Source organism: Mauremys reevesii, linkage group 14, assembly GCF_016161935.1.
Source record: "Mauremys reevesii isolate NIE-2019 linkage group 14, ASM1616193v1, whole genome shotgun sequence".
In the NCBI taxonomy this organism is placed as follows: Eukaryota; Metazoa; Chordata; order Testudines; family Geoemydidae; genus Mauremys; species Mauremys reevesii.
In genome coordinates this window covers 10,317,941-10,324,407 of record NC_052636.1, presented here as the reverse complement: position 1 = coordinate 10,324,407, position 6,467 = coordinate 10,317,941, and positions in this window count along the sequence as shown.

Here is a 6,467-nt window from a genome sequence, read left to right as displayed (position 1 = left end):
GGCGTGCTCAGCGCCTGCGGGGCCGTCCCCCAGCGACGGCCCCTCCACGGTCGGGTCTTCCCAGCGCTCCCGAGCGGAGAGCGACGAGCCCCTGGGTCCCGCCGTGAGACTGAGGAACAGGAGGCCTGTCACCCCCATTCCTGCCGTCCTGCATCCCTGGTGTCCAGCCTCCCACGGAGCCCCGGGAGTAGAGACCCCGGGGGCACTGGGGCTGGGCAGGAAAGTGACTCTGCCCCGGGGAACCTGGGAGAAGCCTCACAGCTGCCACAGCCCCAGTGGGATTTGGGGGCAGAGACTGGGGCCTGGCGAGGATCCCCTGTGGTGTGGGGAGATGGGGGTGTCAGGCATGGAGGAGAAGCTGGAGTTGTAGGGGAAGGTCAGTGGGATGTGGGGCTGAACTGTCTCTGGGCAGCCAGGAAATTCCGGGAGTTGGGCGGGAAGGGGAGGGGGTTAATTGGATCCTGTCCCTGTTGGTGCCACTTGCCTCTCGCCCGATACAAATTCTCTCTAGTTCTGCCCCTTTTCTCTCTCAGTGTCTCACAGGGCTATAAAATCTGGGGCGATTTCCCCCTTTCTCCTCCAATGATCAGCTCTCCCGTCTCCCCGATTTCCCCCTTCTCCCCATGAGTCTCAAACGTCAGTTTAAAATCTTCTCTAGTGAGGGCATTTTCCACCCATTTTATCTGCAGCGATTTGTCCTTGTGTAGGTGGGAAATTGTTGCCCTGAGTCATTCCCAGCACATGGCTGCCCCTGGAGTGGGGTGGGATGGCTCAGTGGTTGGAGCACTGGCCTGCTAAACCCAGGGCTGGGAGCTGACTCCTTGCGGGGCCATTTGGGGATTTAGTTGGGGATTGGTCCTGCTTTGAGCAGGGGGTTGGGGTAGACACCTCCTGAGGTCCCTTCCAGCCCTGATATTCTAGGAGATGCCGGGTCTCTGCCAGGGCAGGGAAGGGAGGCGCATGTGTCCCCCATGGGGACTGCCCATACCCCAGTTTCCCAATCCCAGTTGTTGCCCCCTAGCTACCAGCGCAGTTGCGCCCAACCAGCGGTTGCCAGGCACCTGTCCATCCCCCACGGCTGCCCCCGTCCTTTATCCAGGGACCTTCCAGCTCCCCCTCCCTTGCCCTTTTAATCAGCTCCTCAAAGGGCTCCCTGCTGCCCATGGCAATGGTGGGGGTGGGGGGGGGTAACCATTACTTTGTGTTTATGTATTGGACAGTCATATAAAATCCAGTCCAACAGTCCCCCTTTTCCACTAGTTCATTAACAGCAATATAAAATCCCCTCAGATCTTGGTGTTTTTCTCTCATGTTATCAAATACGCAATTTGTGACACATTTGCTTTGCAAATCTCAAAGATTCATATAAAATACCCTAAACATTTGCCCCACTGCTCTCTAGTTGTCTATTTCTAATTGAATATGCGCTGAGATTTTCCTGTCTCTCTAATTATAAAATACCAAGAAAATCTCAGGTTTACACCTTTGCTCAGATTCTTGAACATGGATATAAAATGTTTGCAAATGTTGCCCATTTCCTCTTTATTCATTTATCAAATATTGATGTGAAACACTCAGATTTTACCTCCTATCAACAACTGATATAAAATCCCTCTGATTTTCCACTTTCCTAGAGAGGAAATTATAGAGATAATTTGCAAAATGGATCCAAAATCTCTCAGATTGGGAACTCTTTCATTTCTGAACGTTGCTCTCAAAGCTCAGGTTTTGCCTCTTTCTGTGTCATTATCAAATGTCAGTTAAAAATCCTATCGGGTTTGGGGCTGTTCCCGTGTTTCTAAATCCCAGCAACTTCTTCCTTCGAGGAACCTGTTGCCCTGAGTTCTTCTCCATCCTGGAGGTTGCAGGGGGTGAAATTGCCCAGAGATCATCTTTCCCGACTCCTTTGTGAATCATTTGGTCCCTCCTTTACCTCTGTTAAAATGTTTGCCAAAGAAAGAGACCAGCCAGATATTTAATACACATCAAAGCCAGAGGCCTCCCCCTGTTTGGGGTCAGTGGTTCCCAACCAGTTACAGAAGAGTTGGCTGGACCCTTTTCTCCAGCTGGCACGGGATGAGGAGGTCACTCTGAGTGCAGTGTGAGTTGAGAAGTATCCCAAACCCCATGGCAAATGGCCTTGGTGAGGGTTGCTTCCCGCCCTGCCAAGAGGCAGCCACCTCTGGGGTGGATCCAGGGTGCCCATTATTTGGTAGTGACAGCCCATGGACAATTCTTCTCTATTTTGTCCCTCCAGGCCTTCCATACTCCAGTTCAAGAGGCATCCCCCAGGGCTCCCTCTGCCTGTGTGACTGGCCAGCAGGGGCGGTGGTCACTTTCTATCCACTTCTCAGGCACTGTGAGGTAACAGTGTTGCTGGGTGGGGGTGGGGCTGTGGGGGGAGATAGCAGCGGAAGGGGGATTGTGGTGGGGGGAGGCCTCTGGGTGGCTGGGCAGGGGGTACCCTAGTGAGGTTGGTGGGTTCTGGAGATTTGGGGTTTCAGAGGGTGGTTGTGATGTGCCCAGCCCTGAGGCTGTGGGTCCTGGAGGTGGGTATCGCTGGGGGCTGCAGAACAGCCGGGGTGGGCGTCTCTTGGGGGAGGCGGGACAGGGGTTAGAGGAGCCTGGTGCTGAGCCAGGGGCTCTGTCTGGGCTTCCCCCGCAGACTCCTGGGATTGCTGCCGTGCCCAGTGCACAGAGTGTGTGTGGGAGAATCCCCGGCGCTAGGCCAGGGGGTGCCCCTGTAAAGCATCAGGGGATCCCGCAGGGGGGAGGAGGCAAAAGGCAGGGCAGATCCTGCTGGAGGGCAGGGGCGGAGGGGGTCCTAGGCAGGCAGTGAGGGACTGAGTTCCCAGTGGGGGTCTCTTTTGGGGGGTCTCTGGCTTTTGGGGTCTCTTGGGGAGGGGAAAACACTTTGGGACTCCCACCCTGGCAATGAAGATCTGGGGGGGGTTCTCTGGCCGGGGGGGTGCGGGGAGGCAGAAGGGAGATTAAAAATGTCTCTGTGGGCTTAGCCTGGCAGCAGGGGCCAGGTCTACATTGTAATAAACAGATTGAGCATTTCCCAGCATGGCAGAATCTAGCGTGTCTGTCTGCAGGGAAAGGGCCTGGGGGAATTCTGATGTGAAATTAACTAAAACCGGTTCTGAAACACCCACAACTGCCCTTCTCCCGAGACAGGCTGCAGAATGACGTCCATGTTTTGCTCCAGCTCATCCCAGCCTGCCGTGGGACAGGGAAGAGAAATGGCTGCAGTGGAGCCAACTGAGGTAGAGATTATCGGGGTTGCTGGTGGGTTCCTGCTGGAGGAGAGGAGAGCAAATACACTGGAGATGGGAAGGTTTGCACAGTCTGGTCTGGAGGTTGGAGCGGGGCAGGAGATGCACAGGGTGGAGAAAGGAGGAGGCCAGGGTGTGGCAAACCTGCTGGGAGTTATTTAATAAGTGGCCTAGATTCTAGGTACAGACCCAGGAAGTTCGGAGGTGGAAATGTCCTAATTTGTGAAGAAAGAAAATAGCCCACCTACATGGAGCTAGTCAAACTGACCAGACTCCCAGACTCCCAGTGCTGGAGCCTGACCTCACTAACCAGCGGCTGCTGTGAGATATGAAGGGGACACCCATGAGTCAGGCTTATTGGAGCTGCCTCTCCCTTCATATCCCGCTTTTCACAAGGAGGAGGCTATTGGGCTTCCTACCAGGAGCTCTCCTGGACCCTGCTAGGGGCTCCATCTCCTGTATCGGTCAGTGGCTAGTAGGGGTGTGATGGATCTGCTGGGAGAGACAAGGGGCTCTCGCTTCGTCCCCTCACCCTGGTATTTGCTGGATACGCTGAGCGGGGTCGGGGTGGGACTCTGTTGAGTGGGATCCACCCAGAGCTTCCATTTGATTGGCTCCTCTCTGCCACAAATAGTGGGGCTGTGCGTGGGGAAAGAGGTCCTGAGTGTTGGACTCTTGCTCTTTCAGGGGCCGGTGACCTTCGAGGAGGTGGCTGTGTATTTCACCAGGGAAGAGTGGGCTCTGCTGGACCCCGCTCAGAGAGCCCTCTACTGGGATGTCATGCAGGAGAACTATGAGACGGTGACCTCGCTGGGTAAGGGTTCCTGTCCCCTCGGTTCTTGGAAGGGGAAATGAAGAGATAAGGTTCATGCCAGCCCCATGATGCCACCTCTACTCTGTCCTGTTTCAGCATCACCCCAATATGCCAGTGACACACACACACTACCAGAGACCCTCCCCTGCTGCAGAACACTTTGGGAACAGAGCACAGGAGCCGTATCGCACAGTGTCAAATAGCTCCTGTTTGCTCAAGTGAAACTGGGGTTAGGTCTGGCATAACTGTTCCATACCTAATCATTTTGTTGCCCTTTTCTGAACCTTTTCCAATTCCAATATATCTTTTTTTGAGATGGGGCGACAACATCTGCATGCAGTATTCAAGATGTGGGTCTATCATGGATTTATTTGCTGTTTTTACAATTATGATATATGATATATTCTGTCGTATCTATCCCTTTCTTAATTATTTCCAACATTGCTTGCATCATATTTTGCAATATATTCCAAATAAGGTAATTAACGTGCAACATATGTGTCGTTGTTTGGGGTTTTAAGCTTTAAAGGCTTGTGTGATTTTTAGCTCAGGGGACAGTATTCCAATAGCTGTCACCCCTGCATACTTTAACCAAGAAAAGAACCTCAGGCTGAGCTGATTCAAAATCAATTGTGTGGTTGTTTTCCACAACAGCTTCAAGAGGTCCCTGTGATGGAATGTAAATGTCTTCTTCACACCTTCCCCCTGCAGGAGAATGGCTGTTTGACCAGCTGTTTGCCTTGCTGTCTCTGAGGAACTGCTCTGTGGGTGTTCCCCAGAATTGTAACTTTTTCAGTAATATCATACAGTAAAATCTCATAACTTTACATACAGTGTTACTACACATTTTAACAGGAGGATAATATTCAGTAGATTATGCGTTTTCAAATGATACCTCACAAGCCATACTGTGTACAAAATTGATCATGATTTTCTAGAAGAGTGAGCACAGTGACACAGTGTCTGTGTGTGTGTTCCCAGCAGATATGTGGGTATTTCAATCCCTCATAAGCATAGTGTTCGGCATCTTCAAGGCCCTGGGGAACTGGTCCTGGGAATTCACTGGTTTACCAAGTGTGACACTGGATGGAATTGTGAGACACTTTGGTATTAATAATAAAATAATAATATAATCTGATAAAATTGCAATGAATCGTGCTCGATATGCCATGTAAGGTGTCAGTAAAAATGTTATGATTTGCCAAGTATGATAATATTGTTTCTATGTTTGTATCACCTTTGTATTGTGAGTTATAGATATGTAGGGTATATCTGTATTTCCAGACTTGTGCAGTGTTTCTGGGTGACACCCCCAGACATATTGGCATCAACACTGCCTAGCCTGTTTGATGGCCCATTGACGATCATCAGCTGTACAATGAGCCCATGGAAAGGACCAAGGGGATACACCTATTGAGTCAGCAAGACATGCCGGGTATGCCTGTGTAATGAGAACTCCAAGGCTTTTCCATGCCACGTGCTTTGAAGCTTGTGTTTGGGACACAGGAAGTACAGGACACATGGCAAAAGGAATGTAAAGGGCAGCTGCATCATCTCCATTTTGTCTTCAATCCCCCTTCCTACCTCTGGAGCAACTTCTCTACAAACTGAACCCTGGAACAAAGGACTGAATGACCCATCCAAGCTATGGGTGTGTTCCTGACGGACTTTCAAGCCAGCAGCTCACCAATACTGCTAAGAACCTGATATATCCATTTTGGAATGTATCTGACTGCTTTCCCATTTAACTTCTTTCTGTCTTTCTTTCATTTAAACCTTTAGTTTAGATGCTAAAGGATTGTCTGGAAGGATGGAATTTTGGGTAATATCCAAACCTATACTGACATGGTGATGTGGCTGACCATTTGGGGTCAGAGGAACACTTTTGTTTATGTGAGCAGAGTTTTTGAATAACCTCTCACTGTACTGGACCTAGCTGCTGATTAGGAGCCAGAGAACTGGGATGCAATAAAGGGGGCTGCGTGATTTCTTTTTTCAGCTTCTCGATTACCCGTGGGTGATCAGAAGCACAGTTGGTGACTGGTCGGTGAGTTTAACTTCAGTGTTAACCAGCAGTTTTGGGAGCATCTGCTCTCCCTTTTTCAGCCTGCCCTGATCTTGGCATTTTCAGTGAGAACTGCCCCTGGCCCACCAGGTCACACTAAGCACTGAAGTTCAATTAATAGAATGTTTTTATGACCAAGTCTTATGAAATCAACTGAACTCCTTTGTTTTCTTTCATCTGAGCAGGGTTTCTAGTTTTCCAGCGTGATGTGATCTCCCAGCTGGAACAAGGGGAAGAGCCATGGGTCCCAGACCTCCAGGGTTCAGAGGAAAGAGAGATCCTGAGATCTCCGTGCACAGGTGAGAAACAT